We start from the raw sequence: 12,519 nt of genomic DNA, 5'->3' as shown, positions 1-12,519 counted from the left end.
TACGCCCCATAACAGACGTATATTTAATCAACGCTCCGCAACCCGCGTAATCTATATGTACGCTTCAGTGGGTCGAACTTTATAACCTCGCTCCACAGCAGACGAAGACTATAAACCCGCTCGACTAAATATACTCGGCTACCGTAGCGTGACACTACGGACTAAACTCAAATTTGGTCGTTTTTTTGTCTTTGATCTTTGGTTTTGATCGCACCATTACAGTTGCTCTTAATATCTGTTTTGTAGAGGATACGTGTAGGAATTAAATAAATCATGAATGAATCCTTTATCTATCACATTGCTTATGTATTGGAATTGAGAATGCTAATCAAATTTTTATTGATTCTTTATTTGAGAAAGAATGGATTATTAAACCTTGTGTTTTTAGGGGTCACTCGAAAGGAATTAGGGGTCACCTATTTATTCCCATCCATCGAAGGAGGTCAAGGGGTATCTTAAAAATAGAAAATTGTCTATATTGTCCTTCACCTTTATACTAAATCTAAAGCTATATCCTTTATTTTCATAATCATATAATTCCTCTTCTTCTTCTCTTTTCTACCCATTGAATTTCTTTTTCATCATTTTAATTTTGATTGAAAACAAAGATCGTCGATCAAACAAATGTTATGATTGATTGTTTAAAATTAAAACCCAAAATTCATTAACCTTAAAGTTGAAACTTAGAACATAAAAAAAAGGAGTTCAACAAACAAAATGAATAGATGATAGTAGTTGTGATTAAGGGTGCACACGGTACGGTTCGGCTCGGTTCTTGCGGAGGCCGAGTACCTGTACCTCCCTAGCCTCGGTTCCAAAATTTTGGACCGGTACCTGTACCTTGTACCTCGGTTCCGGTACAATTCGGTACACGTACGGTACCAGGTACGGTTCCGGTATCAGTCGGTACTTTTGTAAAAAAAATTCTTGTTCTTTATAATCGAAGATAGATGTAATATTAACAATCCAAAGCTAAATACATAGCAAGTAGAAAGTAGCTGCAACACATAGACATACACAATTACAGACAATAGTCTTAAGACTCTTAAGTAATTTGAATGAAGAAAAGAAGGACATTGCAAAGGAAAGATGACTATTCGGCTATTCCAACTCCATGGCAGCACTGGTGGTGGCTATGATAGAACCAGTGGAACTCTGCAAAAAATAAATAATAGCAGTTGGTAAGTAATTTGAACTAAAAATAACATTTTTAAGTATATAAGAACATACCAATCACCCAACTCAGAAATATATGAGCAAAATGAAAGAAAAATGAGCAAGCATTTCTATAAAATGCAAATTTGAAAATCTGAAGAAGAGTTTACAGTTAAATACATAAAAGACCAACGAAGTACAAGATACTGCAAACAGAAATGCCTAACACTAATGGAATAAACTGAAATAGGCACCAATTCAAACATGATTTCGATTCACAATCCACAACAACAACAACCATTATCACTTTGCAGATTCAGGATGCCATTTGCATATAAAATACATAAGAAGATTACAAGCCAAAGTGCCAAACTACACACATGTTCATGAATCAGTAAGAGCAACTAGAACATCAAACAAATGCACAAGTCAGATAAGGAATGAGAGAGTCATGGTTTCCAAATTTGCACACACCATATTTGCAGGGAGTGAATGATACAAAGCAAAGCAGAAGTTTCAGTAAGCAACCATAGTAAAAATCTATCACAAAAGCATCATTTCACATTATTGTTTCAAGAAACTTACCGCCGACACTAAACCGCGAGTAGAAACAATTACTAATCTCTTTTTTTTCTCCCTCCTTGACTTGTACAACAGATTCGCAAGCACCTTATAAGCTCAAGAAAAAAAAACAGTTCACAGAAATATATATATTTACAAAACAAGGAAGTAAGTACCTTAAAGCTATTACTAACAACGAATTATTTAGTGGCGACAACTTTGTACTACAAATATAACAAAGCTACACTAGATAATACAAGTGTTAACTACAGACACAATTCTAATAAAGCAAAAATGAACATGATGCAACTTGAAAACAAAATAAATGAAAATTTTACATAAAAAATCTACTTAGGAGTTAGGACCTACAAATGCAAATGATGTACACAATCCACTTAGGACCTACACAATTTACTAGATGCATAACATAACAAAGTCACGAAATCTACAAAAAATGGCTTCCCTAAATTTACAAGAAAAGATTTATCTGAGCAACACCATTATAATTATAATTATATGGGCACATAAAGATCATGTTGCTTTGTATCCCTGACCATTTCCTTTAACAAAAGGAAAACATCAAGATCCTTGTTGTTGTTATAAAGTTGGATTTAAAGGCTCTAGAATACATTGCTCATAGCAGAGAGCACACTCTACTTATATCCTTAAATTAGACAAGTTAAACTCATTTACAAATCTCAAGCTAAATAAAGTCATATACAGTTCCCCAACCAAACCTAAATCAAATCAAAGAAACCCTACACAGCACAGGTAAACAAATTTTAGATATTCTGAATTCCATTACAATATGGTTTAATGAATTTTCACATAAATTTTTTAATTAGCATCTCAAGTCACTGAATTAGAAATCCGAGGATCAAACAAACATAAATACCCTACAAAAATGAGAGATTTCACAGAAACAGAAGAAGATTTCACAGGAATCAATGAGAAATTTTGATGAACTTACCCTTGATTAACAATTTCTGAGGTGGATGGTTCCTTGAATCCTTTCCCTTAGTCTTCTCCTTGGCGTGATATAACCCTATATCAAACCCTAAATTAAATTAATTCAATTCCAAGCAATTGGCTATCAAAAATCACAATAAAAATAACGAATCAAGTTCTGTGAATCACAATAAAACACAATAAATAAAGAATCAGTAAAATTGGAGAGAAAAAAAGCAAAAAAACTTACCCTTGGTTAACAATTTCTCCTTCTTCTTCTCGATCTAGAGGTGGTGTAAGTGTAACGGGTGTTCGTGGAGTTGAAGTCTAATGGATAAGAGAAGATTCAGAATAAAAATCTTCCTTGTAACTCTAATGGAGTTCTTCTCCTTCTCTGAGAGAGACGGAAAAAAGAAAGAAGAAAATAAATAACCCTAGCCTTATGTTCTCTATATATACCCCCCCTAAATTTAATGGCTATTATTAGTTTGCTACCTCTAAATCTGATGGCTAGAATTTTTCGGTATATTCGGTCCGGGACGGCACGGGACTTAGGCAGGACCGTGTACCTGTACCTCATCAGCCTCGGTTCCTATTTTTTGGACCGGTACCTGTACCCCCTTCCTCGGTTCGGTACAAAAACAGGTACGGTTCCGCCGGTTCCGGGTCGGTTCGGGTTTTCGGCTCGGTTCCTGTGCACCCTTAGTTGTGATTCAAAATTAGTATTTGATTACTTGAAATCAAAAATTTGATCCGAAAATTTTCTTGGATTTACAGTAGCAGAAACATAATCGGTAGATAACTATCTATTTTACCTACCGATTATGGTTGATGTTCTTGGATTTACAATAGCAGAAACATAATCGGTAGATAATAATCTACTTTACCTACCGATTATGGTTGATGTTCTTCGTTTCTTAAGAACATCAACCATAATCGGTAGGTAAATTAACCGATATCTACCGATTATTCTTGATTCTAAAAAATTAAATTTCTCTGTACAAAAAGTTACGCACAGTCGATAGATAATGAACACCATTAACTACCGATTGTGAAAGTAGAAAATTTTGAAATTTTTGTTAAGTTTTGAAAATTTGAATTTGAGGTCATGAACACAAATCGGCAGATAATAAGCATCACTTATTAACACAATTTACTTCCGATTATGGTAGTACTAAAATTCCAAAATTTAGTATATTCGGAGGTTAAAGTAACACACTTTACTACCGATTATGGTAGTACCAAAGTTCGAAAATTTTAGGATTTTGGCAAAATCATATTTTGGGGCCAATATACATTCGGAAGTCAAATTTACTACCGATTATGGTAGTACTAATATTCGAAAATTGAATATATTCGGAGGTTAAAGTAACACACTTTATTACCGATTATGGTAGTACCAAAATTCAAAAAATTTAGGATTTTGCAAAATCACATTTTGGGGCCAATATACATCAGAAGTCAAATTTACTACCGATTATGGTAGTGCTAAAATTCGAAAATTGAGTATATTCGGAGGTTAAAGTAATACACTTTACTACCGATTATGGTAGTACCAAAGTTCGAAATTTTAGGATTTTGGCAAAATCTCATTTTGGGGCCAATATACGTTCGGAAGTTGAATTTACTACCGATTATGGTAGTGCTAAAATTCGAAAATTTAGTATATATTCGGAGGTTAAAATACAAAGTTCGAAAATTTTAGGATTTTGGAAAAGTCTCATTTTGGAGACAATATACATTCGGAAGTTAAATTTACTACCGATTGTGGTAGTACCAAAATTTGAAAATTGAATACATTCGGAGGTTAAAGTAACACACTTTACTACCTATTGTAGTTAAACTACCGATTGTAGTATTAACTACCGATTGTAGAAGGGTAATTTTACCATTATGAAATACGCGAGATAAGGGGTAGCTTCAATCTACGTTCGGGTGATCCTATTTTATCTTATTGGTGGTCCCTAATTTTTTTTGGGTGGCTCCTAAAAATGCTAGGTTATTAAATGAATATATTTCCTGACCTCAACTATTAAACTGTCATATGTCCATCTCAAATAGGATGCTTGCTGGAAGTAATCGCGGAGTTCCAATTTACTAACACGGAAGTAAGTTAGTAAACGCTCGGTCCATATGTATTCCCCACGGCCAGCCCAGCAACATGCTTACTGCTGAGGGGAGATTGAAAACAAAAATAAGTACTGCAGCATGGTAAATATTCAGTTATAGTTTATAGTTTCTTATCTCTTTTTAGCGAAACTTCGAAATTCTACTCCTTTGCCACGTAAATTATAAACGTACTCGATATAGAGAAGCCAATGTTTTTGATATTGCCAAGTAATGTTGTGACGATGGATAACTCCAGTTGCAGTGCAGGTGTAGGTATACATTTCATCTTCCGCCACGTGTCCACAAAGACACACGTGGAGAACATGCGGTTGAGAGCATCAAGATATGATATCACACGTGGACACCCAAGAAACGCGTCTTATCAAGATAGCGTCGCCACCCACCAGATCCAACGGTAGAGGATCAAGGAGACAGAAACACTAGAACACTGCGAAGCACTGGAGGATAACCCAAGAGTCACTTTATCCTATCCCCAGAAAGATCTAAGATCTACGGATGGGGATAGTCTAACTGACGCAGACAAGACAGGGGCAAAGGACAGCTGTCTACTGCGGACAGACATCTCAACTACCCGCATTAAATACCCTCAAACAACATACGTGTCAGTCAGCCTGTGGAGGAAGCGCAGATAGCACTGCATATTCAAACGGAACACGCAGAGAGAACCGAGAACACGAAGACTTCTGCGTAAGCGGCACAAGACACAAGAGGATAAGGTTATAACGGGCTTCAGAAATGGACCCCACGTAACCACCCTATAGATACCCCTCTCTCCCAAGTGAAGAGGGGGATCGGAGAACATTGAGAGGAGAATAGGAGAGAGACAGAGAGAGATAGAGAAAGTGTAAGTGAAACCCCTCCTGCTACGCAGGCCTACGTTGATCTCAAAGTCATTCGACTATTTCTGTAACCATCGTACACATAATGAAAAACCCAAACCCGCAAACAGAGATCTGGGTGCTGAATCACATAAGTTAATCGTTTCATCTATATTCATGCATTTATATTTTGCATATTCGATTCGATACTTATGGTACATCATGTTCGGACGTTTTATACTTTATCCATTATTTATCTTATTATGCGAGTTAAGAAAAATGATTATAGTTGATGAGACGAGGAAGAGTTTTAGGACTCTGAGTCAAGGATTCAACGTAACCGATTCATCCCCCTCAGGCGCAACCTATTTACTATATTGTGATGAGTCTGCGCGCATTATTTGTGAACACGCAGATGACAATGATCTCTGTGTTCACAATCTGGCGCTAGAAACAGGGATCTTCATCCCGGTAAAAGATTATCTTCTCATAAGATTTGTTTCAGGCTTCGTTCTCTGAAAATAACGATGCATAGAACACTACGGTTTTTTCCGTGCATAATTTCAAAAACCAAAATTATGAACTGATCTACGTTTATCTAAGTAGATCTGATTTTCCATGCATTTTCTAAGTTTTCACATCTTTGAAAATCAAAACTTCGAACAAATCTACGTTTATCTAAGTAGATCTGCGTTTTCATACATTTTCAAGATGTCACGTCTTTGATAATCAAAACTACGAACAGATCCACGTTTATCTAAGTAGATCTGATTTTCCATGCATTTTCTAAGTTTTCACATCTTTGAAAATCAAAACTTCGAACAGATCTGCGGTCATCTAAATAGATGGGCGCCTTATGTATTTCCAAGATTTTACACCTTTGAGAACTCAAAACGCTAATAGATATCACGTGAGGCCCATTGTCTTCGTGGTTTTTTTCTCTCTCTTTCAGGAAAACATTAAAGATGAGAGAAAAGCAAAGATGTCGGGAAGGCAAAAGCTTCGTCGAAAGAGACGCCAAGGACAACCCCCCAGTTGTAACCAGGAGTAAGCAGAGAGGTGAAAAGCTAAAGGAGCGGATAGGGTACAGGATAATGCATGAAAAGCACGGCCCCATCAATGCCAACATCATCGCAGCAAACGCATAAATGCCGCGGCAGCCAAAGCTGGAGCTTCAAGAGCTGGCGATCCAAAGTTGGAGCTCCCAGTAACCCATGCTCAACTACAGGAACATCAGGAAGTCGTAGCAGAGTCAGGAATACAACAACCCCTCTATGGGATGCCCTTAACCAACGCAAGAACATACCCTTTCCAGCTAAACAACCGCTTCTAATAGCAGTCAACCCGTCACAACAACCGTCGGGTCCCAAGGTGCACGGTTAGACCCACCAGAACCAGTAATACAGATCGTGGATGAGGAACAAACCATAGCCGCTGATGACAATTGCGGGCAGGAACACCAAATCAAGGGTCAAATCATTCCGCTCAGATGATGGCCGAGCTGACAGAATTAAGGAAGAACCAGAAGGCATACGCAGATGCTGTGGCGATATTAGCACAAGAGAACCAAACACTCAAGGAAAGAATCATTCATAGCGCAGAGGTAGAAAACCAACGCGACGAAGCTAACTCCAAGGCTAGCACCTAATCAAGATAGAAGAATGGTGATCGCAAACAACCCACTTCCATTGAATCGAAGAGGAGCAAGGAGCAGCCAAAGATCAGACCCTGAGAACTCGGACTACTACGACGGTACCACCCTCCTACGAGCAAAATCTACCATTCATGAAGAGCACCAGTCGCAATGGAAAATCTGCGTGCTGAGATGCTGGCAGAAATCAAGGAGCTAAAGACTAGGCAGGGAGGCGGAAGACTAGACAAGTGATGAAGGAAGCAAACACTACCCCGCTGACGCACACTTGGCCAGGGCTTCCATACCGCAGAAGTGTTCGGTTCCGCTTCGATTGCTATGACGGATCAACTGATCCTGCGGCTCATCTTCGATATTATAATCGAATGATGGCCCGTTGGGATAACGAAGACTCCATACTGTGCAGATACTTCCCATCAAGTTTAAAAGGGTCCGCGTTGTCATGGTTTGATAACTTGCCATCAAACTCCATCGACTCCTACGACCAACTCACAGAAAAATTTCTAGCAACATACATGTACAACAAGGTTGTCAATACCGGCATGGACAAGCTATTCTCGCTGGAGATGAAATACAAAGAGACCATCAGAGAATATACTGATAGATGGCACAAGATTTGCCAAGCTATTGGCAACGTAGATCCCGTGGTTAGTATCAACTGCTACAAATGGGGGATGGACAGGATGAGTCCTTTGTTTGTCGAGATCCACGGAACCATCCCTACCACCGAAGGAGATCTCCGGATAATCATAGAAAAGCATGCAAGGTTAGAAGAAATTCAGCGTGAAAATCCCAGAGCTCATACTCAACGTCCCACACGCACAAATTCGTGGATCAAGCCAGCGGGTCCAAAAGAGGAATCACAGAAGAGCGTCCCAACAAGAAAGGAAAGAACGAAGGGATGATAGACGAAAGATGATCGAAAATTTGAAGATCAAGTCTATACCAAGCTGAATACCAGTTATTCGCGCATCCTGAGAGAGATCAAGGGAGAGAACTTCGATTGGCCATGGTCCAAGGGAAAGCAGCCTCCTAGATCAGAAAATCCAAGGAATACTGTGAATACCACTGTTTCAACGGTCATCAAACAGAAAAGTGCAAAAATCTCAAGATAATGATTCAAAAACTAATCGACGCAGGAGACCTGAAGCAATATATACAGAAGATTGATAACGAAGATAGAACCAAGAGAGGCAAGCAGGTTCAATTACCAGAAGGCAACCGCACCCTCAACACGATTTCATGTTCAGAGATTCAAGGACCATCCCTAACCGCCCAGATTGGGAAGAGATTGAGAAAACAATTCGAAGATTATTGTGAGCTTTATAAGATCGATGGGAAAGAGGTAAACGAGCACGAACAATGGATGGACGCGCCCATGACTTCGATGCAGACGATGTGGAAGAAGACATGGAAGACCATAATGATCCTCTAGTCCTCACACTCCCAATAGCAGGGTGCAATGTCAAGAAAATTCTCATCGATGGAGGAAGCTCAGTCAACGTCCTGTTCTATGACACGTTCAAACGTATGGAACTCAACGACGAGCAACTGCTGTCATCTTACTACACCATCTACGGATTCAACGGCGCAGCTACAAAGCCCCTAGGGGACATTGTCTTACAAGTAGACGCGGGCCCATGAAAGTGGACACTCGATTCAGCGTCGTAGATGCACCTTCACCTTACAAGCCATCATCGGAAGAAGATGGGTTCACAAGCTCAAGGGAGTAGCGGCAACCTACCATCAATATCTCAGATTCCCAACACCTCTGGGAGTCATGAAAATTAAAAGAGACCAAGTAACTGCGCGGGAATGTCAGACCTTACAGAATCAGATCAATAATGAGCAGGAAGAGAAACACCAGTCCCGAAGAGCCAAAAATAAGAAGATTACCATAGATGCATATCTGGAAGAAATCTCCGGAAAAATCCTTCTGAACGTAAGCACCACGGGCAGCGCAGAAGCAAGCACCTCCGCGATAAAAGAAGACGGAGAGCCTACCAAATAACAATTAAAGAATGTTCCTCTCTTGGGGGAACCAAAACCCACGTTTACACCCGTCGAAGCAGCTAAAGAAGTCAATATAGGGACTGAGGAAAACCCGAAGATGATCAAAATAGGCACCTTGATGTGGATGAAGAAAGAGAAGCCGCGCTAATCAAACTTCTAAAGGAATATGCGGACATCTTTGCTTGGAAATTGGGGGACATGCCGGGAATTGACCCAAATTTAGTTCATCACGAACTTCGAATAAAACCAGGTACCCCCTTTTAGGCAGAAGGTGTGCAAAGTATCTCCAGAATACCATCGAGCAGTTGAAGTGGAACTCCGTAAACTACTGGACGCAGGATTCATCAAAGAAGTTAAATACCCAACATGGATCTCTAACATGGTCATCGTACCGAAGAAAAATGGCGGAGTAAGGATATGCATCGACTTCACCAACCTTGATAAGGCTTGCCCAAAAGATAGCTATCCACTGCCAAGCATTGACCAACTTGTCGAGGCAGTCGAAGGATATGAAGAAATGTCATTCATGGATGGATACTCTGGATACAACCAATTATTCCTAGCAGAAGAAGATCAGAAACATACAACATTCTATACACCGCAAGACCTCTATTGCTACGTAAGAATGCCCTTTGGACTTCGAAACGCAGGGGCAACCTACCAAAGAATGGTGGATGCAATTTTCAAACCGTGGATTGGAAGTACACTGGAAGTATATGTGGATGATATGCTCGTCAAAAGCAAGTTGCACAAAGATCATCACCAAGACCTAAAAGATATTTTCCAAGCAATGAGAGAGCACAACATGAAGGTAAACCCAGAGAAGTGCACTTTTGGCGTAACTTTCGGAAAGTTCCTCTGATATTTGGTGACGAAGAGGGGCATTGAGGTCGATCCCGCTAAAATTGAAGCCATCGTAAGAATGCCATCCCAAAGAACTTAAAAGAGGTTCAGAAACTCAATGGTTCACTGGCTGCGCTGGGGAGGTTCATATCCAGGTCCTCGGATAGATGTAAGCACTTTTTTAACATTCTAAAAAAGGAAGCAAATTCGAATGGACGGCAGAGTGCGAAGAAACCTTTCAAAATATCAAAGAATACCTAGCTGAGATCCCTATACTACAAAAACCAGACCCCGATGAAGTGTTGGCACTATACATAGCAGCAACAGAAGATGCAGTCAGCGCAGTATTGGTTAAAACCAACACGAAGATCGAGCAGCTCATCTTGGCATTAGTATGGGCAACCCTGAAACTCAGAACTTACTTTTTGACTCACTACGTCCGCGTCCCATGCAAAGCTCCGCTAGAAGCAGTCCTTAAAAACGCAGGGAAAGTAGGCAGAATTGCAAAATGGAATACTCACCTAGATCAATTCAATATCATCCATGAGATACAATACTCTCAGAAGTCACAAGTATTGGCAGATTTCCTAGCAGACTTACCGTTGGATAACTACGAAGAAGTCATCATCGAAGGGCGGAAGGCAGCAGGACTACCAGAAATCGACGAAGGTAAAGAACCTATAGACATCTTGGAACTAAAAAATCCTAGGCAATGGGAAGTCTTCGTAGATGGATCGAAAAATAAAGAAGGGGCGGGGATAGGCATCGTAATCACCACTCCAACAGGAGACAGGATCATACATGCTTTCAGGTTAGAATTCAAGGGGCATACCAACAACATAGTTGAATATGAAGCAGTGGTGCATGCTCTTCAGTTGATAATAGAAATGGGCATAACTGACGCGCGTCTGACAAGCGATTCGCAGCTGGTCATCCGACAAATAGGATTGCAATATAATGTTTTTGACAGAACATTGTCAGCATACATGGAATTGGTGCAAACACTGGCATCACAAATTCCAAACATCAAATTCCGATACCTGGCGAGGAAGGAGCTCAGGCACGCGGACGCCCTGGCCTACATATCATCGATGCTCAGAAACGAGGACATCAAAGCAATCAAAGTAACCAGGATTTACGAGCCTTCAATTGATATTCAAGAATTCTGCGCTGCACAGCAAAGGAACAACGCAGAAGAAGATATTGCAGATGATGACGTGGGAGAATTCATCGCGGATGATTTCCAAGAAGACGACATCATGACTAAGGCAGACCAAGATGAAGACTTCAGCAAAGAAGAAGATTGGAGATCTGAGATTCATCTTTTCCTAAAAGAAGGAATACTACCCTCGGATCTAAAGCAAGCCAGAAAAATACAGTCAAAGGCAAGAAGATATAATCTGAGAGAAGAGATTTTGTACAAAAAATCTTTTCTCGGACCGTTATTACGCTGCCTATCCAGATCCGAAGGCCATTTGATTTTGAAAGACATACACCGCGGCGACGCAGGCAATCACAGCGGAATGAGATCCCTAGCAGATAAGGCGAAAACTCAAGGATATTACTGGCCAACAATGATACGAGACGCTGCAAGAATGTCACGAAGATGCGAAGAATGCCAGCGTTTCGCCAAAAAAATCCACGCACCCGCAACAATGTTGAACCCAGTAGACAACACTTGGCCATTCTCAAAATGGGGCATAGACATCGTGGGTCCCCTAATCGAAGGATCACGGAAGATAAAATTTTTGATAGTGGCCAAGGACTATTTCAGCAAATGGGTAGAGGCTAAATCCCTGGCAAGGATCCGAGACGCAGATGTCTTCACATTCATCTTTCAAAATATCATTTGCAGGTTTGGCATACCAGCTGAGATTGTATCTGACAATGGCAAGCAATTCCAGGGAAAAAAACATCGACTTACTCTTCGATACTTTCAAAATTCGAAAGAACAAGTCAACACCAATTTACCCTCAAAGCAATGGTCAGGCAGAAGCCACAAACAAAACCCTCGCACTCATCCTCAAAAAGCAGTTAGACGAATACAAGAAGCGTTGGTGCGAGCAACTACACAATGTTTTGTGGGCATATAGGACAACTCGAAGATCAGCCACGGGAGAATCCCCATTCTTACTCATCTATGGAGCCGAAGCTATTATCCCGACAGAAATAATCATGCCAACTACGAAGACTGAAGCATGGGAGAAGAACCTCATAGCGGACATGATGTTGGAAAAGTTGGATGATCTAGAAGAGAGGACGGAGGCAGCACTACAAAAAATGGAAAACTATCAAAGGAAACTAGCAAGGGAGTACAATAAGAGGGTTAAGCTTAGAAATTTCGTAGAAGGGCAATATGTGCTGAGGACCATTCCCCAATACCAACGAGAAAAGAAGTGG

General features: G+C 40.2%; 1 long non-coding RNA gene across 1 annotated transcript; it reads right to left on the bottom strand.

The window, feature by feature from the left end:
* Nucleotides 1-915: 915 nt before the first annotated feature.
* Nucleotides 916-3,092, bottom strand: LOC113293877. The gene is made up of 4 exons (XR_003332639.1): nucleotides 2,915-3,092; nucleotides 2,687-2,761; nucleotides 1,741-1,824; nucleotides 916-1,155 (listed from the first exon to the last, which is right to left on the bottom strand). It is a non-coding gene; the product is annotated as an uncharacterized LOC113293877 (long non-coding RNA).
* Nucleotides 3,093-12,519: the final 9,427 nt, after the last annotated feature.

This window comes from Papaver somniferum, chromosome 7, assembly GCF_003573695.1.
Source record: "Papaver somniferum cultivar HN1 chromosome 7, ASM357369v1, whole genome shotgun sequence".
Taxonomy (NCBI): Eukaryota; Viridiplantae; Streptophyta; class Magnoliopsida; order Ranunculales; family Papaveraceae; genus Papaver; species Papaver somniferum.
Note: the sequence above shows the minus strand (reverse complement) of the source record. Positions and strands in the feature narration are given on the sequence as shown.